General features: G+C 38.9%; 1 protein-coding gene across 11 annotated transcripts in view; it reads right to left on the minus strand.

The window, feature by feature from the left end:
* LOC126761978 (tyrosine-protein kinase Src64B) overlaps positions 1-27,589 on the minus strand; it is a 79,344-nt gene that overhangs the window by 17,448 nt on the left and 34,307 nt on the right. The window contains exon 4 of one of the 11 annotated variants that reach the window (XM_050478438.1): positions 20,369-20,412. The exons of the other annotated variants lie outside the window; for them this stretch is intronic. The gene's annotated coding sequence lies outside the window, so the exon portion shown is untranslated. The remainder of the gene's footprint in view (positions 1-20,368; positions 20,413-27,589) is intronic. 11 annotated transcript variants of the gene reach the window in all.

Here is a 27,589-nt window from a genome sequence, read left to right on the forward strand (position 1 = left end):
CGCACTAGTCGGCTAGATTCAAAAAGTCCTGTTTACTTTGGAAATCACCTTGTATGCTATAGTGTTCCGATAGCGGCGCTTCGGACAAATTAGCAGTTTAGACACGCGGATCATTAACTTAGATTGGCTTTTATATTTCTGGATTATTGAGAATAAAAACAAATATTAATCATAGAAGATCGGTTTACTGTTTTTTCAATATAACTCAAATAAATGCCCATAGTTGTTTTATGATAGATCACAAGATGATCTTGCAATATCGGTTTGTGCACAGCCTCAATAGTTTTCGGAACAACAAATTGATTTTGGACGACCTACACGAAATTCGTCTTGGAGTGAACTACGTCCGCGATTGAATATACCTTCTTGATGGAACTTAATTAAGCTTGGAATGGAATTAAGCTCACCGATGGACATGAATGGAAAATATACGGTATTTTATTCCATTTTTTTGTCGAGATGAATATTTTAAGTTACTGTAAACAACACAAATAGCTCTCATAATTTGTCTGAGTATGTATAACATCAGAAACGTTCAGACGAGGCGACTTACTATCGAGCAACTTCTTCAATATTCTATAAGAGTGTGCAGCAGCTAGCGTACAGCGATGATATTGATATAATTGGCCTCAACATCCGCGCGTTAAGTTCTGCTTTCTGGATAAGGAAGCAAAACAAATGGGTCTGGAGTGAACGAGGGCAAGACGAAATGTCTCCTGTCTTTAAACAAATAGTCGTCGCACTCGCGACTTGGCTTCCACGTTACTGTTGACAGTTATAATCTCGAAGTCGTAGATAATTTCGTCTATCTTGGAACCAGCGTTAACACCAACAACAAGGTCGGCCTCGGAATCCAACTCAGAATATCTCTTGACAACAGGTGCTACATCGAACTGACTAAGAAATTGAGAAGTAAAGTCCTCTCTCGACGAACAAAAACCTAATTCTACAAGTCACTCATTATTTCCGTCTTTCTATATGGACGATGACAACATCTGATGAGTCGACGTTACGAGTATTCAAGAAAAGGGTTCTACAGAATATTTATGGTCCTTTGCTCATTGGCAACGGCGAATATCGCATTCGATGGAACGGTCAGCTGTACGAGCCATATGACGACATTGACATTGACATTTAGCTAGGAAATGTCGTCCGTATGGGTGAAAACACTACAGCTCTGAAAGTATTGGACGCAGTACCAGCTGAGGGAAGCAGGAAGATGAGGAAAACCTCCATTCCGTTGGAGAGATCAGGTGGAGAAAGACCTGGCTGCACTTGGTGTCTCGAATTGACACCAAATTGCTAAAAGAAGAAACAATTGTCGCGCTGTTGTTAACTCGGCTATAACCGTGTAAGCGGTGTCAACGCCATTAATAGAAAGAAGAAGATATAGGAAAATAGGTTTCTAACTTATTTGGTTAGTGAATTATCCATTTTTCGTATTCTTGAATAATACCGTTCTGCGCGCACAGCCTATTTGTTTGACTTAATACTAGAAAAAAATCGATGTAAAACCAGTTTCATCTGATGTCTTCCAAATATAAAGATTCAGAAGTGAAAGGTAATAAAGAGAAAAAACGAATTTTCATCAAGACGGGTTTAATTTCTTAATACAACGATCTAAGCAATATGGGGACACTATCTATCGGCGTCAGCTGAAGTCAATTATCTATGGAAAAATTTAAGAAATATTAACGATAAAATCTTGAACTTGTAAACATCTCCTTGATTGAAATCGAACAAACGTGACACTGCTTTAAAATACATGCAAATAAAAAAAAAACAATGAAAGCAGAGGATTAAATTAAATAGAGTAAAGAAACTTAAGCTATTATGAGACATTTTCTAACCTCAAAAACTATATTGCAAAGCAAAGCATCAACATAAAAACACAAATTTCCAAAGCAAATACATATTATGAGACAATGCAAATGTTTTCGACTGCGATTCACATAATTTTGCTTCTCTAATTTCTTCAATTGCCTGTTTCCCTTTACCTTTGTGCACGTTCAAGGTTTTTCCCCTCTGCATCCTTGAAGTGTTGTTTACATACCTAATTCTTATGTTGGTTACAGTTACTTGCGGTTTTGCTTGCACTTCAACCCTGTTTTATGTTTGATACGCCAACAACAGCAAAAATCACTTGAACTGCGAATGTGAATGCGACGACGACGAAATGGCGTAAGGACAAAGGGACGAGTGAGAGCATGCGTCTGTCGCTACTTAAAAAGTCGACACCGCGTCCGCTTCCGGTGACGCCACTCCAGCCAAACAAGCTACGGAGCAGGCTCGGGGGACGGCAGAGCAGGCAGAGGCAAGGCGCGCAGCCAAAGAAACAGACAGACTGTGAACGCCAGACAGTCGTTCACCTTTAAGAGTCACGTGTTATCGATTAGTTTGAAATATGTAATGTGAACACAAGCACACGCACACATACATATGTAACTATGCAAAAGAACACACATAAATATGTATGTACAGAAGACGCTTGTAGGCATAAGAAAGCGGATAATTGCAGGGAAATCCACCAGCAAATGTGCGGGCTGTTTGGTTTCAAGCGTATACATGTGTGTGTGTGTGTGTGAGTTGCCGTGTGTGGTATGGCAGCTATGTTGAAACACAATTATACATGAATTATGCTCGCTTTCGCGCGCTGCCAAGGTAGCAACAGAACACTGGCGGTGGTGTAATAAAACACTTCCAAACTCTAGTCTGCCCGCTCCCGGAATTCGATGCACAAAAACTCTCGGTCTTTCGCTCGCATACGCGTACATATGAATGTGGATATATATGTTCGTGTATTGCTGTTGTAAATCTCAAGAGCGACGCGTGGCTTGCCGAGTTAACAAGATGTATGGAAACGCTCAAGAGTATGAGAGTATGTGTGCGTATGTCTGCACAGGTATTAAATCTCAAATAGGCTCCACATATGGTAGCCAGGCTTAATGTAAACAAACGGCGCATGTCTATCACCGGGAATGTGCGGCGGTGGAGATTTCGTTGAAGAATGAAGTTTAATGTTGTGTATGTTTGCATTTTTACGACGCATACCGTTAAGCACGAATCGCACACAAACTCTTGCCATACACGCTCACCAAATGCTCTTTAAGGGAATTCCTTTCACCTTCGGGGTATTTGACTTTTATTGGAAATCTAGCCAAGAATGCCTCACGTCCGCTTTAGGAAAAAACAGACAAGCTTTAACACATAACGGAATTGGTGGTTTTTTGTCACACATGTTGCATACATGCTATCAGGCCTCGGGCATGGCCATAATTTCTACTTTTTTCAATTTCATAACAATCACAACGCCTTTTGTTTTACAGCGCCGCATTCGGTCACGCGAAGTTAGCAAATCTGATGTCATTCATTACAATGTTAATAAGTCACGCTGAAATTGTTATTGCCGCACTATTGATTTTCGTAATTGCGATTGCAAATCTATCGAGTGTTGGTTCGGGCATTCACATATTCATATACATACATACATATAAAAGTAATGGAGTGCTTCATGACATTTAGCAAAATTTGTGGCGCGCCAGAAATAAAATGAAAATGTTGTTGTTGTTGTAGCGGCAGAAAATATTCCTGAAATAATTTCGAGGCTTTGTGAAGAGTTGACAGTCCTTGGTCGGATAAAAATCCGGCTCCCTTCCGGTTGCTTAGACCCGCCTATCCTGGGAACGTTATTTGTATGTAAATGTATTTGGGTATGATATTAACAGCTAAAATTTGAAGTGCGGCTAAATGAACAAACAACTGGTGTAAATAACAACGATTGCTTAAACAATATATGGTTTATACTAATGCTTTGAACTTCTTGTACAGGATTGAATTCGATGAACCCAATTATCGAGTACTTTTTCAACTAAATCAAAACGTATGTCATGAATAGCACGTTTAGTATTGATTTCTAAAGCTTGAAGAGAGTCTAGATTATTGCTAAAGACTCCTGACTTCAAATAACCACACAAGGTAGAAAGGTCACCTTTTATATTGAGTAGTCGAAAAAGTCTTTTCGTATTTTGTCAATAGATGTCGTTGAAGTCGTATATCTCTAGTGCTACCAATAACATTGTGTCATACCATATAGTGCTGAAAAGGTGAGATCTTAAGCTTCATTTAACCGAAAAAAAAATAAACTCCGGGAAGTGGAAAAAAAGTTACAGCTGTTCAAAAATCAAAAATGAGTGAAAATAATGTAGAAATTCGCTATAATTTGAAATTTTTGTATAAACAAGAAAAAACGTTAACTTCGGCTGCACCGAAGCTAATATACCCTTCACAGGTGCATTTCTTTTAGTAATTATGTGTTCAGTTTGTATGGAAGCTATATGCTATAGTAATCCGATCTGAACAATTTTTTCGGAGATTACATTGTTGCTTTAGAAAATAGTCTATACCAAATTTGGTGAAGATACATTGTCAAATGTGAAAGTTTTCCATACAAGAACTTGATTCCGATCGTTCAGTTAATATGGCAGCCATATGTTATAGAGTTCCGATATCGGCCGTTCCGACAAATGAGCAGCTTCTTAAAGAGAAAATGACGTTTGCAAAATTTCAAAAGGATATCTTAAAAACTGAGGGACTAGTTCGTATATATATACAGACGGACGGACGGACAGACAGACAGACGGACATGGTTAAATCGACTCAGCTCAACACACTGATCATTTATATATATACTTTATAGGATCTCCGACGCTTCTTTCTTGGTGTTACAAACATCGTGACAAACTTAATATACCCTGTTCAGCGTATAAAAAGGGAAGAATGCCACGCAAGCCAATGAAATTTGTGAAGTTTACGGAGACGATGCTGTATTAGTTCGTGTAGCACAACAATGGTTCGCTCGATTCCATTCTGGAAATTTCGATGTGAAAGACGAAGCTCGCTCTGGTCGACCTATCGTTGAAAAAGTCGATGAAATTATGGGAAAGATTGAGCAGGACGTCATATAAGCAGCCATGACATCGCTAAGAAACTTAACATTCATCCACAAACGGTTTTGAACCATTTAAAAAAGGCTGGCTACAAAAAGAAGCTCAATGTTTGGGTACCACATGAATTGTTTGTAAAAATGTTAATGGACCAAATTAACATCTGCGATTCTTGCTGAAACGAAATGAAATCGAACCATTTCTGAAGCGAAGGGTAACAGGAGACGAAAAGTGGATCAAATACGACAATAATGTGCGAAAAAGATCATGGTCCAAGCGGGGTGAAACTCAACAAATGGTCACAAAGACAGGATTGACGACTCGAAAGCTTATGCTGAGTGTTTGGTGGGATTGGAAAGGAATCATCCACTATGAGCTTTCAGCTGGTCGAACGATTGATTCTATATTTTACTGTCAACAAATGATGAGATTGAAGCAAGCAATCGAATAAAACGGCTAGAACTGATCAACAGAAAGGGCTTTGTCTTCCGTCAGGACAACGCTAGACCACACACATCTTTGGTGACTCGATGAAAATAAGTTAAAGTTTGATTGGAAATACGAAAGGACTTTTTCGACTACCCTATATGTTAGACTAGGTACGGACTAGGCGATCATTATTCCACATAAGTTCTATTCTCATTATGGGAAGATTCATACATGTACTTATACGAGTAAATTTCCAATGATCGTCAGCGCAGTATACAAACAATTACTATTCACCCATATGTCTCTAATTTCATATATTTGTAATATTTCCCTCAATTTACGGTTTGCAACCTGTTGCGATTTCTCATAATGAGCGGTTGCTTTGCGAATAATTGAAATGAAGTAACACGACTGCTGCCATAAGCAGAAAACGATGGGATTGTGTGATAAAAAGCGATTATTGGCACGAACTGTAGTTATCAGCGAGAGTGGAGATAAAATAATTATTTAGCTAAATGCAACTAAGTAAATAAATATCGGGTGATTTTTTAAGAGCTTGATAACTTTTTTTTTTAAAAAAAAACGCATACAATTTGCAAAATCTCATCGGTTCTTTATTTGAAACGTTAGATTGGTTCATGACTTTTACTTTTTGAAGATAATTTCATTTAAATGTTGACTCATACAACAAGATGGCGCTACATGCCACACAGCTCGCGATTCTATGGCCATTTTGAGGGAAAACTTCGGAGAACAATTCATCTCAAGAAATGGACCCGTAAGTTGGCCACCAAGAGCATGCGATTTAACGCCTTTAGACTATTTTTTGTGGGGCTACGTCAAGTCTAAAGTCTACAGAAATAAGCCAGCAACTATTCCAGCTTTGGAAGACAATGCTCGAAATGCTCGAAAAAGTTGCCCAAAATTGGACTTTCCGAATGGACCACCTAAGACGCAGCCGCGGTCAACATTTAAATGAAATTATCTTCAAAAGTAAATGTCATGAACCAATCTAACGTTTCAAATAAAGAACTTGATTTTGCTTTTATGCGTTATTTATTAAAAAAAAAGTTATCAAGCTTTAAAAAATCACCCGATAGTAAGCAAACAAGTATGTGATTTCATACAAAAAAGCTTAAATTAAAAAAAAATCCAGCGACATTTTTCCACAGAAATTAAAAAGATCTAAAGATTCGTAAGATTTTCATGAGTGAATAAGCAACGAATGAATAATTTGTACGGGGTATATATTTGATGCACGAAATGTAAAGAACTTATTCTATCTTATATATTATTAAAGTTTTCTAAACATAGGAATCCATTTTCACATGTTTATTTTCCACAGGCGGCTATAACTCACAAAAATAAAAAATAAAAATTAGTAAAAACTACATTTAACAAGTTAAATCCATTCAAAAACAGGTTTTACTTTTCATCTGAGGACACTTCCAATGCGATTTTAGCTTTAGTCTTCCTCCATATATTAGCCGCTTAAAACTTCTAAATCTCCATATACTCATTAGTCGTAGGGCAATGCTTGACGTTATATGCTTGGAGAAACCTGAATGGAGCAGTTTGCAGTTCTTTTATCTTGTCTAAAGTTAAATTTAATATCCAGACTCGCTTATCGATTCATTTTAGATCCTTACTGTCGAAATCTTCTAGATCAAATTTTGAACTAAACGATCCTTCCACCGAATATGTGATGATTTCAATTCTTATCCCTGTACATTTTGATTAATCTTTTCAACACCAAGAATACTATATTTTGTCTCCTTAATAAATTTAATCAACAATTACCAGTCTGAAGAACAACAAAGCGGCGGAGGCCGATGGATTGCCGGTCGAGCTATCCAAACACGGCGGCGAAGAACTGAGAAGGAACATGCATCAGCATCTTTGTAGAATATGATCGGACGAAAGCATGCCCGACGACTGGAATTTAAGTGTGCTCTGTCCAATTCTCAAAAGAGGAGAACCCACAATCTGCGCCAACTACCGTGGAATAAGCCTCCCCAACATCGTATATCCGGTTCTATGGAGCGTATTGTGTGAAGGATTAAAGACCAACGTCACCAAGCTGATTGGACCTTATCAGTATGGCTAAAGTCTTCTCTTGAACAACAAAACCCAAACTCTAGAAGTCACTCATTATTCCGCTAATGCTATATGGTGCAGAGGAACGGACGATAACAACATCTGATGAGTCAGTGTTTTCGAGATAAAGGTTCTGCGGAAGATTTAGGGTCCTTTGCGCATTGGATGCGCTGTACGTGACAGTGGATAGGTCAAGCCGTCCGAATGAATGCTTTCAGAGTATTCGAAGCAGTACCCGCCGATGGAAGCTGAGGAAGAGCAAGACCTTCACTCCGTTGGAAAGACCACGTGGAAAAGGACCTGGCTACACTTGGAATCTACAATTGGCGCCAAACAGCACAAAGGAAGAACGACTGGCGTTCACAATTTTCATACATCTATATTGTAAGCTTAGTTGATGAATTTTTCATATAATTCTTTCTGATCCTCGCTCGGAGTTTTTTATGAACTAATAACGCACGAACGAATTCATTGTTTTGGTTGTTAGCTGCACTTATCTCCAAAATCAACGCAATTATGCAATATCATTTCACTGCCGCCATTTGGAAATGGCAGACAAACTGAGTAGTCAGCAGTGAATGATTCAATTAACTCACGGTTGCAGTACTCTCAAAGTGAAATAATTGGCGTTCGGAGCGAAAAAATCGCATACTTGTTTTAATAAACGAACGGTAAATTGGCTTGTTTGCCTGAACGCCGTGGGTATGTAAAGTCATTTTTATTTGTAAGCATGTAAAATTACTGAAACATTTTAATACACATTTTTTTAATGTGTATTTTTACTTACACACACACACGCACACACAGGCACATACTTTGCGGCATTAAAGGCTAAATATTAAATGAAATTTGTTATAACGACCAATTATGTAGATGAATGTGCTATAAACTTTCCGACTGCCAGTTTTTAACCTTCGCAATTTAATTTCATAAAGCACAGTAAAGGACGACCTAACATTGGACAAAACCGAGCATGGAAGAAACCTCGTACAGGAATGAGAAAATTTCGAACATTTTTAACAACAAACTATTATTACAAGTAAAAAAAAAAAAATATATTTTTTTTAGTAGCTCTGAAGTAAATGCCAAAAAATATTAGGTGTCCGTTAGAATAATCTTCAAAAGCGACCGCAGTGGTCTTTCTGAAAAAATTGACAATGAGGTTAGGGCTAACCCTAAAACCATTTCTCGCCTTAAAATGTGCGTATTGAAAAGGAGGAAAGGTCTGGTAAAAAAGGAACCACATAATCGTAAGAAGGCAAAAAACGTTGTGGTCATTCTCAAGAAAGAAGCAAACATTTTGGAAAGGAAATTGACGAGGAATGATGACAGGAATTCGGGCAGCAGACGTACAAGGTACACAAAGTTCCAGATAGAAACGCCGTAAAAAACGAAATCGCAATAGACTTTAGACTTTTCATATTCCCACAGAAAAAAGTCCAAAAATATGGTATCACACGATCTTTCTGGCCAATCGACCGGCACAAACGTGAAATTATCTGCTCACCGCAGAGTTCTCTCAATAAACCCATTAATTATTTGATGTGTGGTGTGAAGAGGCGCCGTCTTGTTGAAACCATATGTCGCCGAGATCACGAGCTTCAATTTCAGGCATCAAATAGTCGGTTATCATGACGCGATAACGGTCACCATTGACGGTTGCGTTCTCACCGGCATCACTTTTGAGGACATATGAACCGATGATTGCACCGGCTCACAAACCACCCCAAACCGTTTTTTTTTCTGGATGAAATTGCAGCTCTTGAATCTCTTCAGGTCGCTCTTCGTACCCAATGCGGCAATTTTGCTTGTTTATATACCATTGAGCCAGAAATGGACCTCATCGCTGAACAAAATTTGGCTCGAAAACGTTGGATCTTCTTGGAACTTTTCAAGAGCCCCTAGAACGAAGCGATCTCGTTTGGGAGGATCGAGCGGTTTCAGTTCTTGCATAGGCTGTATTTTATACGCTCTCTATTTAAGATCTCGACGTAAGGCTCCTATATTTTCTTCACTGCGTGTTGGACGTGGTTTATTCAGTCGAATATTATCCAATAATGAATGCTGGGTCTCATAATAATGGGGATGTTCGAGTCTCAATCACTGCGGCAGTATCGCAAGGCATTATATTCGACGCAAAAAATGTTGCAATATAAGTATCAGCTGAGTATCTGCAGAAAAGCAACACTGTCGCAATATTGCTGCAGTTATTTGCTTGCTCGAACATCCCCAATAAGTGATGGTGTTGCGTTCAGTAGGCCGATTATATTGGCCATGAGCTGAGCGAAGCGGGCGAAACACATTCTTCATCTTCTTTTTGGAGACCTGTTTTGATATATACATATGTACAACTTACAAGGCGACTTATTAAGAAAAAAAGATTTTTTCATGGAAATATTGACCTTGATTTTTACCTGGTTTTTACCGAACAATTTGTATGACAGCTAAACCTATAGTAGCCCGATATCGGTTAAGTGGTAAACTTAATACACCATGTTCAGGGTATAATATCCCAAATGGCCCAACATGAAGAAGTATAATTAAATATTACTATATTAATAATAGAATTTATGTGAGGTTAGATTTTATACATAAAATAGTAAAATGTCTTCAATAAATCGGGAAATCATCTCTAGCATAATTTCAATGGTCGATATTTTACGGACATTTTATCGAAGTGAAAGTAACTATACGATTACTAAAGCATACATATGTATAAACACACTTACAAAAGTATATACTTTCATATGAGTCATAGCGCAAAGCAAAAATAATAAAATAATTAAATTACATTTACGTCACTTCCGCTGTGCTAAAAAGCAGATTGCTTCCATAAAATTAAGAAAACAGCTTAGTATTAGCGCAAATGAGCAAAATTGACTTTTACAGCTGCAACAAAAACAACTTGCATGATGAGAACTTAAAGCTTGGCGAGAAAAAGTTCACAACTTTAAATTTAATCCGTATTGCTTCTTGCACGGATTAAAGGCAAAGTACTTGCAAGTGATTAAAAAAATCAACACTGCCTACCTGTCGCCTCTGCCGAGCGCGCCCAACCGCTGCAGGCTTAGAATGGAAACTATGTTGCAATAAAGCGTTAGTGTTGATGACCCACATAGCCATCAAACTGGAGGAGCTGCACATGCCGCATACCAATTACTTCAACACACACAACGCCTCATATACAGACATACAGACATTTGTATGAGAGAGTATATGCAAAATATGTATGGGTATGTGTGTGTGATTGCTTTTTGTGCTATTATTTTTGTGTGCAAGCGAATGTGCCAAATAGTGCTGGTAAGTGTCATTATGCTTTTTTGTTAAATTGCTGCAAAAGCCAAAGGCGAAGCGAAGCAAAGTGAGCGAACAGACGTGACTTTAATTTGGTCTAAGTAAAGAAAAAATAAATATGTATGTATACAACATATGATACGTATGGATGTGTGTGTTTGTTTGAAAAGCAAAAGTGAAAACTACTGATTTACAGTATGCACGTGAACGTAAAAAAGGGGGCGTGTACTTACAACCTACGTACTCCGTGTGCTTGTTCGCCAGTGACGTGCGGATTAATGAAGGAGCACATTATCATACAAAATGGGTGTGCACTTTCGCTTTGTGGAAATGCACACATTCATTTTTTCTACTTGAAATATGTATATTTATATATATGAAATTCCAGGTACTTCGAGATGTATTTACTAACTTTTTTATTAGTCAACTTTTCGGTAAAATCCACAATCGAAATATTGGGTAGCCAAAAAGTCTTTTCGTATTTCAAATCCAACTTCAACTTATTATTATTTTAATTTTTTTTTTGCTTTTTCGATAGTTTATACATATATTCAAAAATATTCTGTGAAATAGGCAAAGTCGTATCTTGAATAGTTTTTGAATGGCAGCGTTCTAAACAGCGACCGCTCAGAGGTGAAAACATATAATATAGTATGTATAAGTGAAACTTTAAACGCGTTTTTCTCGAAACGACATTTTTCAAAATTGCTGACATCATAACTCAACGAGAAATTGACCGATCGACTTCAAATTAAAACTGGGTATAGTTGAATACATTTGCTACAATGGACAACGATCTTTCTGATCGGTTGAAAAACGATTTTTTTTTTTCAAAATTGCGCCATTTTCTTAATTTTTGATATTTTTCAAAGATCGTAGTTCATTGTATAGAAAATATATTTAAGTTTAATAAACATTTTGAATTTTTTTGTTTCAGCTACTCATTCGACCGGAATCATGCCAGCAGTTGAGGCACTTTTTTTCGGCACTTCCGCAGACAGCACATAACTCCGTTATTTTTCAATATTTTTCTGAAAAAAAATTTTTAATAGTGCTAAAAATATACTTTATTACGTCCATAGAACGTGTAAACATTCAATCTAGTACTTTCTTTTAAAAAAATTCACGAAAATCGCCTAATTTTTCATGCGTCACACTGGTACAGCCCCTTAATGAACCAAATATGTACCATTTTGGTCGACCATTTTTCTGGTTCCCCATTAAGGGAGTTCTGCATTGACCGAAACAAATGGTAGTCCGATGGTGCAAGGCAGAGGCTATATGGTTGATGCATCAAAACTGCCCAGCCAAGCTCTCGCAGTTTTTGCCGAGTCATCAAAGATGTGAGTCTAGCGTTGTGCTGTTGGAAGACAAAGCACTTTCTGTTGATTTGTTCTTTTCGATTGCTTGCTTCAATCTCCTCAGTTGTTGACATTAAAATGTAGAATCAATCGTTCGACCAGGCTGGAGCAGCTCATAGTGGATGAATGGTTTCAAAACACTCAGCATAAACTTTCGAGGCGTTCAGCCTGGCTTCCACTTTTCGTCTCGTTACCACGATTTCATTGGTGAGCTTCACGACAAACAATTCTATGACCATGATCTTTTTTGTAGCGCACCTTTTGTGGTTCGTTTATATGAATTTCATCCTTAGCGATGTCTTTTTATATGACAACCTGTTACCATTCGCTTTTTTCAGATATGATTCGAGGTTCGTCTTTCACATCGAAATTTCCAGAACGGAAGCGAGCGAATCATTGTTGTACTACACAAACTGATACAGCATCGTCTTTTAGAAACCTTCAAACTTTTCCAAACCTGCTAGGCATGAATTAACACATATTCATACTAAAGAGTATAAGTACATATATAGTCTATATTTAAGTAAGCAAACAGGAAAAGCGGTATGTTTACATAGCGAACACGCTCTCGCCGAAAAGTGCTTTAGGCTATACCGTAACCTAACATTTCCAAATACCACATTTCTACATATGTCCATATGTATTGACGTAGTTGACGCTCCTTTTTATGTGTTCCCTACACTTTTCGACAATTCATTGTTATTTTGACCACAACTTCGTGCGGCAACAAATTCTCTCTCTGAACTACATAACTTTTTGTGGTGACGCCATCGGCACCGAGTAATGGTGTTGGCAATGATGACGTTGCTTTTGCTGTTGGCATAGCCGGTAGCATGAAATTGAAATTTGCTGCGGTACGTCACATGCCAAACCATAATTAAGTGAAACGCAAACATACGCCCTCTCCGCCACACGGGGGGCGGTAGAATGTGGCAAAGAAGGCGAATGAAGAAATATTTCTTATGGAATTTTAATCAGCGATTTATGTGCTCATATACTCCGCTACCAATAGGAAATCTGTGTACGAAAATGATGACAGATGACAGATGACAGGTCCACTACATAGCCTAGGAAATAACTTTTTTTGTGAAAAGAAAACTTTTCAAAATTTCAATTTTTTAACAACTTAATCATTCTGACAAATTACTTATTGACAACACTGGAACTTATTTGTATTACTTGAAGATTATTAAATGAAGAATTTCCGACCGGGTGGCCTAGTCATGTATATAGAGTTAACATTATTGGCACCACCCACATTTGCGCGTATTTCTGTTTGCTTTAATAATCAGATAATTTCGAATTTTATATACAACATGCAGACCTGCTGATTTCGGGTTTGGAGCAAATTAATTAACGGTGATTTATTGATATGCTTAAACGAAATCTAGAAAAATATTTGCACCCTTGTAATCGGGTTATTCGCGGGTTCCCATGATTCGCTAATACTTTCGACTATGAAAAGGTTTGCTGCATATTTAAGCTGAGCTGGGATTTTTTTTGTCTATAAGTTAACAAGCATTTAATGGAAAGATAATTTTGGTAACGAAATACATCAGCAAATAAATGAGAGATTTAAAATGGCAGTAGAGATTCGCCTAAAGCGGTGATGAGCTCACAAAGCAAGAAGATCGTCGGATGAAAGTTTGTCAACCCGATATAAAAGTGCTACGAAAAATTTCTAGGAAGCGCGGAGGTCGTTAGGTTTTAAGTTTCAGCCTTCTCAGCATCGCATTCCAGATTCTATTGTGAGTTTTCTCCGAAAAATTAATAAGCTCTATAAACATTATTTTCCAAATGTCTCTCTCGTGCAAATCTACCGAATACGAGTATTATCTATGTGTAAAGTTTTAGAAGGAAAGGGTTGGTTTGGGACCCAGCACGTCAAAAACGCCCCCCATGAGGAAACAACAGCCTTGCCGTGTTTACAACAAGCTATAACCGCGTAACCATTGCCTATGCCAATAAAGAAGAAAGTTTTAGAAACTTCCAGTACAGAGTTAAAAGCTCTTCAGATTTGATATTACACCAAGCACCAGTTCAGTTTTGATGCTCAAATCAGCTTCCTTAGTCAACCTATATTAGTTTTACGTCCGCGCCACACAACAATAACATTTATTTTCGAGCTTTGGCTATATTTACACACATGATGAAACAAAGGATTGATATAAATTTAATTTGCTATTTTTCGCGCAGAGAAAAACGTGCAAGAAATAAGCTTACACTCACACATCAACATTCTCCAAACACATTTTCCTCCATTAAGTACGATTTAGCTTCAAAGAGAACGGAAAATTAAATTTTACTATTCATACGTGCGCGGATTTAGGGAAAGCTCCTTAGCAAAATGGCGAAAGTAATTTAATTTAGTTTTACTTCTTAGAACGCATATGCTGCCAGTAAAGTGTCTTAACTTTGGCACGAAACCGCAGAGTGAGCATGCTAAAGATCATTTAATACTTTTTTACAAAAGTGGAGCAGCTTTAATGCGTATGTAATGAGTAGGAAGGTAAATTAGTAGCTGAAGGTATCAAAAAAGCTGCGTGATTCTTCTTCTTTACTGGCATAGACACCGCTACGCGGTTATAGGCGAGTTAACAATAGCGCGCCAGTCGTTTCTTCTTTTCGCAATTTGATGCCAATTCGAGATACCAAGTGCAGCCAGGTCCTTCTCCACCTGATCTCTCCAATGGAGTGGATATCTTCCTCTTCCTCGTATAACTCAAACAGCTCATTGTTCCATCGAATGCGATATTCTCCGAAGCACAAATGCCCATAAATCTTCCGCAGAACCTTTTTCTCAAAACACGCAACATCGACTCATCAGATGTTGTCATCATCCATGCCTCTGCGCCATAGAGCAGGGGCCCTATTCTGTATCTCGATTCGAAAATGTATTCTATTCGAAATTCGGATTTACTTTATAATTATCCGAAAGTTGCACCACCCTGTGCCAGAATAAATACGTACAATTTTCGTTTTCGCTTTCTACAACTCAAAAGCTAACGAATATTTTATTCGAAAATTGGCTTGAAAATCCGAAAATCGAGTTAGAGAATATAAAAAATCCGAATTCGAGTAAATTTTTTTCGAATCGAGTTACAGAAAAGGCCCCCAGGACGGGAATAATGAGTGACTTATAGAGTTTGGTTTTTGTTCGTCGAGAGAGGACTTTACTTCTCAATTGCCTACGTAGTCCAAAGTAGTACCTGTTGGAAAGAGTTATTCTGCTTTGGATTTCGAGACTGACATTTTTGTTGGTCTTAATACTGGTTCCAAGATAGACGAAATTATCCACGATTTCGAAGTCATGACTTTCAACGGTGTCTTGGGTGCCTAGTCGCGAGTACGACGACCGGAGATATTTCGTCTTACCCTCGTTTACTACCTGACCCATTTGCTTTGCTTTCTTATCTAGTCTGGAGAAAGCAGAACTAACGGCCGGGTGTTGGGGCCAATGATATCAATATCATCAGCATACGACAGTAGTAGTACACTCTTATAGAAGATTGTACCTTCTATATTCAGATCTACAGCTCAAATTATTTTCTCCAGGAGTAGATTGAAGAAATCGCATGATAAGGAGTCGCCTTGTCTGAAACACCGTTTGGTATCGAACGGCTCGAAGAGGTCCTTCCCGATCCTGACGGAGCTTTTGGTATTGCTCAACGTCAATTTACACAGCCGTATTAGTTTGGCGGGGATAACAAATTCAGACATAGCGGCCTAAAAGCAGCTCCTTTTCGTACTATCAAAAGCAGCTTTGAAATCGACGAAGAGGTAGTTTGTGTCGATCCTCTTTTCACGGGTCTTTTCCACAATTTGGCGCATGGTGAGTATTTGTTCAGTTGTTGATTTTTCAGGCCTACAGCCACACTGATATGGTCCAATCAGTTTGTTGGCGGTGGGCTTTGATCTTTCACACAATACGCTCGATAGAGCTCCGTGATTATTGACAAGTATTTCACCATTAATTCAGATTCCTTAAACTGTTTCATCAGCTCCAGAAGTGTATTAGAAAAGGATCTTCCGAGGAAGCACAATTTTAATTTTCATTAACGTTGCATTTCTAACTGAGAAGCAATCAACACAATAGTAGATCAGAGCAGTGAAGAGTTTCGACGGTAGATTTCAATGTTAAAAAGTTTAAAGTTTGACAAATTTCTGAGAAATTATAATAGATATAGAAGTTAAAGAAAAGATAAAAGGAGACATTCCCTACCTGATCAGGAAAGAAGTTTTACCGACCTAATTAATACCACAAAATTATTTATTATACTTTTTCTGAGATTAGTTAACTAGCACGAACAGCCAAGTACAACACAACTTTCAATAAAACGTCGACTCAGCTTCCATTAAGCAAGGGCTGCGAAGATATATGTATGTATGTACCTTTCAGGAGGAGCCAGAGACGAAAACAACAAATATTTGTAGCCGTAGCTTTGGAGTATTTGTTGTACAAGTCAAGTGTATTGACATTCACGGTGATACACAATATGCTGACCTCGAGCAAATAGTAAATAGGGCACAAGAATGCAAATGTATACCATATAACAACAGCAACAACCACAGCAAACAAATAGCGCCTGCAGCAAGTGCTTTCATGGCGTCCCAAGAATGCAGTAAAATAGAGTCTAATGGTGGCGGCAAATATGACGCTGGACAGGGTATGATGACGACAACGCGGAGCTTGATGAAATCACCAACTACAACGCGGCTCCTTGCTTGCTGGAGCGTTTAAGCAAATGTGAGTTTTTACTGTTAGTGGCGTTGCGTGCCGAACGTGCGCATGCATATGCGTGCCTCCGCAGCCACCAGCCAGCAGTCAAGCAACTATTGGACGCCCCACGTAGTCATCTTGCCATGCTGCGCTGCACCGAGAGTCATGGCTGGGCAATGCGGGTCGTGAATAACATACAAAGTAGCGGCCGCTTCTGGGGCACGTTGAGACATTTGGAAAGCACCCAGAGGACATTATAACCATCATTTTGTTGCCAAGTGTGGCGTCCGTGCAGCACATATTTCCATCTCTATGTATGTATGTGGGCAGTTAGTGTTCGTGCGTGTGCCAGTGCGAAAGTGTGAGTGTGTGAACATAAAAACAATATTGCTGTATGTACAAACTCAATTGTTGTTGGCCGGCAGCTGTCCTTAATAACCAGTCATATATACACAAGTATGTATGTATGTATGTGGCAGCCAGTTGGTAGGTGCATTCGCAATGCAGCGTAAAATAAGAAACCGAAGTGAGAGACTAGGAAAAAGTAATAAAGTACGAAATAGCGGACGTGTGTGCGGCGCGTGAATATGTCTGTGTGTATGTGTGTTTGTCCACAAATCTATGCCAAAGGAGCCGGGAAGGAGAAGGGTGAATGGCAAATGACTCGCATGCCAAGAAGTATGTTGAGACAAGCGCTGCGAAAACATGCTGCCAAAGTCAATAAATATGATGTAAACTGCAAAATGAGCGCTTGCGTGACACACAGCAAATAAAGTAATTGGTTCATGTGAAGCCATGTTGATCTTAAAAACATTAACATTTAGTTGGTAAAAACAATATTTATTTACTGAGCGCCGATCACTTACCACGTCTTCGATTCACCACTACTCTGTTCGCTAAAGGTTACACACTTTTGTTGAGAAATTTACACGTGAAAGCACCAACAAAGTAATCCTAGTTGAACAGACTAGAATACACCTCATTAAAGTGGCTTTACTGCTTATTATTCTAACTGTTTTAGTTAAAATTAATTTAGCAGATTTATACAAGTTGTTTGTTCGATTCGACTTTTATCTTTAAGATATCCAAAAGTAATTTATTACCTCATATTTGCAGACAAAAACAGAGAGAGGCCGAAATGCGTGAGTACGAAGAGCTTGACAAGCTGGCCGACAGAGGAAACGTTCGAAAATTCTGCGAAAAGATAAGACTACCAGAAGGTTTCAAGACCGGAACATACTCTTATAGGTTCCAAAGTGGTGATCTATTTGCTGATGTTTAGAGCATATCAGTTATGGAGGGAACACTTCTCCAGCCTGCTGAACGGTAGAGGAAGTGTACCCCATTCCCCAATCGATGACGATGAAGCGGACATTCCATTGCCTGACCATGAAGAAGTTCGAATAAATATTATCCGTCTGAAGAACAACAAAGCGGCGGAGGCCGATGGATTGCCGGACGAGCTATTGAAATACGGCGACAAAGAACTGATAAGGAGCATGAATCAGCTTCTTTCTAGAATATGGTCGGACGAAAGCATGTCCGTGCTCTAAGTGTGCTCTACCTAATCCACAAAAAAGGAGACTCCACAATCTTTGAGATAAAATATCGTATAAAAGTTCTATCGATATAAAGATTAAAGCACAGTCAACAAACTGATTGAACCTTATCAGTGTGGCTTTAAGCCTGGAAAATCAACAATTGAAAATATATACACCATGCGCCAAATATTGGAAAATACCTGTGAAAAAGGGATCGACACACACCATTTCTTCGTCTATTTCGAACATATTCTTCATATCTGTGAAGTCGTAGATAATTTCGTCTATCTTAGAACCAGCGTTAACAACAATGTTAGCCTCGAAATCCCACTCAGTATATCTCTTGACATCAGGCGCTACTTCGAACGAACAAAGACTAAACTCTACAAGTCACTTATTATTCCCGTCCTGCTATATGATACTGAAAAAACGGACGATGACAACATCTGATGAGTCAACGTTACGAGTTAGCTCCTCTGCGGAGGATTTATAGTCCGTTGCGCATGGGTTACATCGAATATCGCCTCGATATAACGATGAGCTATACGAGATATAGGACGACATTGACATAGATCAGAGAATTAAGAGACAGCGACTACGCAGGCTAGGGCATGTAGTCCGTCTGCATGTAAACACTTCAACTCTGAAAGTATTCGATGCAGTACCCGCCTGGGAAGAAGAGCAGGGGAAGAGGAAGGCCTCCACTCCGTTTGAGAAATCAGGTGGAGAAGGACCGGGCTGCACTTGGTATCTCGAATTGGTGCTAAACAGCGAAATGAAGAAACGACTGTCGCGCTGTTGTTAACTAGGCTATAACCGCGGAAGCGGTGTCTACGCCAGTAAAGAGGATAGGGTGTAAGGATGAGGACTACGGTTAGCTAGTGATTTTTAGGATAGATGTCAAATGTTCAAAATATGTTCTACAAACACTTTTCAACTAACCCAAGGCCAATTTCACTATAAATCTTTGTATTTGGCTTTATATCTCCGAAGGTAGGTTGAAGTAATAACCTTCACAATACAAAGAATACTATAAAAAAATATATATTTCGGCTACACATGTCATATACGAAAGAAATGTGGGCTTTTAGACAGCCAATGTGCAAATCGAATGCTGCTGAGGCTAAAAATACGCGTGGATGCCGTTGTCAGGATAAAACATATGGCTAAAATGCCGAAGCTTAATCCTAACTGACAAATACCAACGGGCGCCAACATGTCCGGAAAGGAGTGAGTGCCAATTGGGGAGCACTGCGTGTGACTCGAATTGACAATGAGCCTGCCACACACACACATAAACATACATATATACACTGCAATATATTTATATATACAAATGGTAAATATAAAATGGCTAATGGGCGAAGACAAACATTTATAAATGGAATTCATGAATATTTGCATACATGCGTGTGTATGTGTGTATGGTATATGTCCACATTAACTAATTTATGTATTAGTTTACTGGTTGAAGTGCGTAAATATATTCATAAGTGTGTATTATATGGTCACAACGAAAATATTATTCATTTCATAAAAACAACTTGGCAACTTTTTAACTCGATTGATTGGCAATATTGAAGCCACCTCATATTTGTTGCTGCAGGTTAGAGAGGGAGAGAATATGAAAGCGGAAATGTAGAGAAATGCGAGCACTGAATTGGAAAAGCCAATAGCCGCCATCAGATAGCAAAGTAAATAAAAGAACAATCACATTCTGCCATTTGATAAAATATCGCCGCATAAAAAAGTAGAAAGTGAAATGCAAATAAAAAAGTAATGAACAAAGGGAATATTGCGTATGAAAGTAAACAAGAACGGAGAAATACTTTCACACATATGGATGGGATGAGCAAATGTGTGTCTGTATGTATATGTAAATATGTTAGACATATGACAATTACAACAAAATTAAATAGAATATAAAATAAGCGCAGTGATAACAGCAAAGGATACGAGCTTAAATTTCATAAGCGGACTCACATTTCATTTGTTAAGATTTTAATACACCGAAGAGCCGGTCTCACCTGGAAAAATGGAGAGGAAAAGTTAGTTGAAAAAATGTATTATAAATTATATCTATTAAAAATTTCATAAAATGTATGTTTGTGCTTACATTCATATGTAAAAGAAATATTTAACCAGCTCAATAGAGTAAACATAGGCTAAAGAATAAGCACAGAACAGGAAAGCAAGCGAGTAAGAAAGGTTGCGATATGTCTGAAAAGTTCTATAATAAAAAGAATGTGCGCAAGAATTCTAACTTTTGATAATGTGTATAAAAAAATGCTTGAAAAAATGTCAATAAAACTTAAATATAGGTTTTGTTAGACAGTGTCCTACTATGATGAAAGAAAAATCAATCCCTGAACTTATTTCACAAGTTGTAGAATGGCCTAATATTGGGCAGTCGAAAAAATTTTTTCGTTTTTTGTCAATAGGTGACGTTGCAGTCGTATATCTCCAGTGCTACCAATCACATTGTGTCATACCATATAGTGCTGAAAAGGTGAGATTCATTTAACCGAAAAAAATAAACTCGGGGAAGTTGAAAAAAAGTTACAGCTGTTCAAAAATCAAAAAAGAGTGAAAATAATGAAGAAATTCACTATAATTTAAAATTTTTGTATAAAAGGAGAAGAAAGCCACGCAAGCCACCAATGGAATTTGTGAAGTTTACGGAGACGATGCTGTATCAGTTCGTGTAGCACAACAATGATTCGCTCGCTTCCATTTTGGAAATTTTGATGTGAAAGACGAACCTCGCTCTGGTCGACTTATCGTTGAAAAAGTCGATGAAATTATGGAAAAGATTGGCCAGGATCGTCACATAAGCAGCCATGACATCACAAAGAAACTTAACATTCATCATCAAACAGTTTTGAGACATTCAAAAAAGATTGGCTACAAAAAGAAGCTCGGTTTTTGGATACCACATGAACTGTATGTGAAAAATTTAATGGACCGAATTAACATCTTCTTTGCTGAAACGAAATGAAATCGAACCATTTCTGAAGCGAATGGTAACAGGAGACGAAAAGGGGATCAAATACGACAATAGTGTTCGAAAAAGATCATGGTCCAAGCGTCGTGAAGCTCAACAAATGGTCGCAAAGCCAGGTTGACGCTTCGAAAGGTTATGTTGAGTGTTTGGTGGGATTGGAAAGGAATCATCCACTATGAGCTGTTCCAGCCTGGTCGAACGATTGATTCTATATTTTACTGTCAACAACTGATGAGATTGAAACAAACAATCGAAAAAAACGGCCAGAACTGATCAACAGAAAGAGCTTCGTCTTCCATCAGGACAACGCTAGACCATACACATCTTTGACGACTCGGCAAAAACTGGGAGAGTTTGGCTGGGAAGTTTTGATGCATCCACCATATAGATCTGACCTTGCACCATCGGACTTTGTTTCGGTCATTGCAGAACTCCCTTAATGGAGTAAAGTTGGCTTCAAGAGAAGCCTGTGAAAATTACTTGTCACAGTTTTTCGCCGAGAAACCAGAAAAGTTTTACACTGATGGAATAATGTCTCTAGCGGAAAAATGGTCGACCAAAATGGTACATATTTGGTTCAGTAAAGTTCATTATAAATATAAAAAAATAAGTTGAAGTTTGATTAGATATATGAAAAGACTTTTTCGATTTCCCAATATCATGAATAAATTGCTAAATTGCTGTGTAGTCGTCGAGAGGTTACAAAAAACTCTTCTCTATATAATATTCCTTTGTATTTCTAAATGATACATTTCAAAAATATACAGAATTGTTTCAAAAATAAATATACTAAACGTTCAATAGTTCATTGAATCGGAGCAACACTAAACAATTCAGTAGAAACATGATCCACAAGCACAATTATTGTTAACAAAATATTCTTCGATTATACAACTACACACCAAGAAACCGGTGACACAAAGTTCAATAACGCAACTTTGAGTGTAATAATCACGGAGAGCGGAAATCGAACGGGGCACAACGTTAAAAATTCAGCACTAAGTGCTTAGACACACAGGGAAAGCGTACAATTGCCCAAGGGTTCGCCTACAGCAATCGGCACTCAAGCAAGTAGTGGTCAAAAACAGAAAAACGGGGCATCGACCGCTTGGCACTTGCTCCATGAATTGCAGCAGATTGGCTGAGTGACACACACACACACACACACACCAGAAACGGACGTAGCCAGGCCTGCGGTATATTTTAAGTCACTACCCGGTGGGTGATACGCAGACCCACCAACACTCTTACACACATACACACGCATATGTGCGCCACGTGAAAGTTTAAAATGCACTTGAGGTTTCGGGTAGCCTTGCATGTTTTGATTTATATCAAATTCGTTTCTTTTCCAACGTGCAGCTGTCATATGCTCGAAAAGCAATTTGTTTTTGTATTACAACGGGCAATTCGACTTGCCAACGTAATTTGAATAATAGCGTATAAATAAATTACTTCATTTCCTATGCAATTACGGTTATGTATGGACTCCGTTATGTTTACTAGTTGTAGTTTGATTGTTCATTTGTAAGCAACGATTGCTTTCAAACTAAATATTGTGTGTATGCGAAGAATGTTAACTTTTTCCGTTATGTCTGTCAAGTGCACATTTAATTTGGTAATTTCAACTTTTTTCCGAAATTAGAAGAACACATTATTGGGTAAATATTTTTATGCTTAAAGAATCATAGAAGGCAGATTATTAGGTATAGGTATCTTGTAGTGACCTCTACAATATTACTAAATTCTCTTCTTTACCGGCGTAAACACCACTTACACGGTTATAGCCGAGTAAACAACAGCGCGACAGTCGGTTCTTCTTTTCGCAATGTGGCGCCAATTGGAGATCCTTCGGAGCCAGGTCCTTCTCCACCTGATATTTCCAACAGAACGGAGGTCTTCCTCTTCCTCCGTTTCCACCGGCGGGTATTGCATCGAATACTTTCAGAGCTGGAGTGTTTTCGTCCATTCCGACAACATTACCTATTCAGCGTAGCCATCGTTCCATCGAATGCGGTATTCGCCGTGGCCAATGCGCAAAGTACCATAAATCTTCCACAGAACCTTTCTCTCGAAAACTCGAGATGTTTTCATGCTGTCAAGAGCAGCTTTAAAATCGGCGAATAGGTGGTGCGTGCCGATTCTCTTTTCACTGGTCTTTCCCAAGATTCGGCGAATATCTGATCATTTGTTGATTTTTCAGCCCTAAAGCCACACTGATAAGGTCCAATCAGTTTGTTGACGGTGGGCTTTAATCTTTCACACTCGATAGAACCTTATATGCGATGTTGAGGAAGCTTTTCCCACGGTAGTTGGCGCAGTTTGTGGGGTCTCCTTTTTTGTGGATTGGGCAGAGCACATTTAAATTCCAATGGTTGGGCATGTTTTCGTCCGAGCATATTCTACATACAAAGAAGCTGATGCATGCTCACCATCAATTCTTCGCGCCGTGTGTGAAAAGCTCGGCCGGAAATAATCGGCCCCCGCCGCTTTGTTGTTGTTCTTATGTGTAATTGCTATTCAAATTTCTTCATAGTCGGACAATGGAACGTCTGCTCCATCATTGTGATTGCAGCTTCTCGACGTCGAACCTTCCTTGTGTTTGGTCACTTCTACACAAGACTCCATCCTTCAAATTACTAAATTACCTCTTGTCTTGCTTTTTGGTCTGTTTACCTTCAGCACTACCCCAAAGTACCTGTAATATGTCCAGTCCCCAGATGACCTGAGATGTTTCTCTAAGACTAGATGGTGTTTGCAAGGAAGATTTCACTTCTCGAGCTCAAAATGGACTGCTGTAGGCACAGAAGGACATATTGAAAGCAAACCGAATACCTTTACAGTATCCAGGTAAGTTTACAGCAAGTCTTAAAAGCTCTGACCAACAGTGCCGGCTGAGAATTTTTCCTAATATACAAGTAGAAGAAGTTTGTCGGAAGAAAAAAGTAGACAGCAGAAGTATACAGAAACCCAGACAAATTGATTGCCGTAAAGAAAACAAGATCGGGCTCTTAATATGGCCGGTGTCATCTAAACCTGGCAGTCTGTTTCCAACCACATGGGAAAGCTAAAATAGTGCAACAGCCCAAAAAAATAAATTTTCATGGATTAGCACCAATTTGTACTTGTTCGCGCTTACAGAAAAAACAATCTTTACAAATGCGCATCAAATGACACACACACGTCCCAAATAGACACTTCAATAGCAGCAATATGCCACATCATTGCCGCTAAACAAGCAATAAATCAACTGCAATGAAACAGAAATAGCGAAGTCACAACCAAAGGAACAAAAGTGCCCACACTCAAAGCGATACCGTTTCGCTATTAATACTCATCGGCATGCAGGCAGTCATTATGTCAGGCTGTCGCAGTGGCACTGCTTTGCTGCACAGACATACATATATGCGATGGAAGGAGGTGTCACGAGGGGCGCTAAAGGGGAGACACAAGCGTTGCATGTGGCCGGTATTTATGTAAAGGCGATTTATTGCCACACACACATATGGGCATGTGGGTATGAGTGTGTGTGGGCTGTGCGATTGCACCATGTCATGATTATCCCGACAGCAAGCACGGCGAAAGCGCTGGGCGCGGGGTGTTTGCTGTTGCTGTTGTTGCCGCTTCATAAACATGACATGCCCCACATTTGCTGACATTTTATGTACTTCACGAAAAAACCGGCATACATTAACACACATATACATGCGCCCACATACATGTGCAGTTATGCAGGCAAAGTAGTTGAATGTGAAGGAGGCGCAACTACTGGACGACAGCGGCAGGCACTCAGGCGCTCTAGTCCACTTTCTTAAGCTGCAACACACACACACGCACATACACAAGCAGACAAATTTTTCACTTTTGCACTCCGCATTTGTAGTTTGCTGTTGGCACAGATGCATTTTCGGCAAACGAAAAATGAAAATTACCCGAAGGCTCAAGACGAAGGCAGGTCGTCTCACAGGTGAATTGTGTTGAGTGCCGCGCTTATCGCACTCGTCCATGGCAACTAGTCAACATTTTGGTGAGCGCTCGAGCTGGGCACACTTTTGCATTGGTTTTGCGCCCAAAAGCGTGCTTTGAAAAATAATCACGAACATTAAAACACTTTTTGAGTTTCATAAGTGTCACTTTGCATACAAATTTGCATGATCATAATGAATGAAATTCTGCAATGGAAATCCCATTTTAGAATTGAAGTAGAAGCGTGCATAGAAATGCGTTGTGTAGACTGCAGATTGGATTTCCGTATTTCGTATTCAAATTGTTTTCACACACACTCACACACGACCGCACTTTCGGTCCACATGGTTGCATGTGGCGCACACCTGCAGGCGATGGCAAAAATTTCCGCACATTTGCAATTTTTGTTTTACAGTTAGCATAAGTGTTGCACGGCGAGAGATTTGTAAATAGACGCCGGGGGCGCCCTGTAGGAAACAGCTGATCACAGCAGAGATTATCGCGTGAATTCAGACCAATTCCCAAAATCTGTTCGAGATTAATGCGTTTCTTTAGTGAAGCATTTCGGCGAGCTCAATGACATCTGAAGGCTGATTTCATAATAACTAACAATTCAAGTGCATAAGTTCAAATTTACAATTTCTCAAAAATGTCATTATAAAAAATGAAATTTGAAGTTATGCTTTTTCAATTAATTAAAACATAATTGACGCTCCGCCATCTAGTTGATCTTTAACACGTATTTATGGCGAGTTTTTTTATATTATCCGATAAAGTTTTAGGCTGTCTCAGAATAATTGATTGGTTTCATAAGAAACTGTTTCTTAAGGGCTTACATGGGTTTACGAGTTTCGAAAAATCGAGTTTTTTATTGTCTTATTAAATCCTACAACATCTCTAGAATATTGTCCTAAAAGTTCAAGTTGACCCGAGTAATAGTTTCGGAGATACAGCCTTGAGAACTTGTGCGCTCGAGGCTAGCTGGCCTAAGTGCGCGTCTTTAAACGCGTTTTTCTCGAAACTGTGTTTTTGAAATCGGTCGGCAAGATTTCTCGAGAAGTACTGAACCGATCTTCATGATGACCTTTAATTTTCTTGTAAAAATGTCTAGCAAAAATCCAATTTTCAGTCCTTTTTTTTCTTCGTCCAAGTTCTAAGTTAAGGTTTCAACTAAAACACGTATTTTTCACTTTAGATGATCCTGTAAGGAGTTATCCTGCCAACTCGGGCGCATCGTTTGGTGGTATTCCATTGCTAATAGTGTAGGCTTGTAACAATAAAAAAAATTCTAATAAAATATTTCATTTTTTATATGAGAAAAAAATTGTTGAAAGAAGGTTGTTTTTTACCCGAGGAAACCCATGTAACCCCTTAATCCAAATATGCTCGCAGGCTTATCATTGCCTGAAAGAGGCTTTTCTTTATACGAAAAATAGTTTTGTTGCCGATCAGAAGCTGCAATCCGGTTCTTTATAGTGTAGTGCAAATATATGTATGTACATATTAAATCGTTTGCCTACATTTCGGCGCGGCGCGAAATAAGCTTGCTAACCAATACGAGCTCAAAATTTAACATTAAAAATCTATATAAAATTCCCCATTCCCCCTAAAATGTCATTGCCTTCACAAAGGTGTAGTGTACAATTCGAAACTAATGGATTTCCCTGCGGGGTAGCATGTTGGTCCCAACACGAAACATCGTCTTATCAAGATGTACACAAAAAATAAATTACAACACAAAAACCATAAGCTCCAACACATACAGGCATTCAATGCAAGTAGGAATGTGTGCGGTGGGTGTGTGCAACATCGCCACCTGCAACTTCGTTTAAAAAAGCGTTTCCTCCCTGCGTCTGTGGCGCCCGTCTTGTACGCTGTCGCAGACACGAAACACCTTCAAGTGTCGGAAATTATGAATGAATGAACGAGAAATTTGCGCTCCTGCAATGACGCGGAGCTGAGGTTGAAGAACACACACACACACGTGACTGTGTATGTGTGTGCGGTAAGTCTGAAAAAGGATCTCCAGTAGGGCGGCATTTCTGAATGCATTGTGGCGTACTTAAGAGCAGCGTGTAGGTGGAGTGTCGGTATGTATGTGTTGAAATTTGCTCCAGGCTGTATTCACCCACCATTTTGTGTAGCCCCGAACACCTTCCACTGACAATGACAATGTTTGTTAATGCGGCCGCATTGTGGTTTAAATTTCCGCCAAGGACATAGACATACGAGTA

Source organism: Bactrocera neohumeralis, chromosome 6 (assembly GCF_024586455.1).
Source record: "Bactrocera neohumeralis isolate Rockhampton chromosome 6, APGP_CSIRO_Bneo_wtdbg2-racon-allhic-juicebox.fasta_v2, whole genome shotgun sequence".
In the NCBI taxonomy this organism is placed as follows: Eukaryota; Metazoa; Arthropoda; class Insecta; order Diptera; family Tephritidae; genus Bactrocera; species Bactrocera neohumeralis.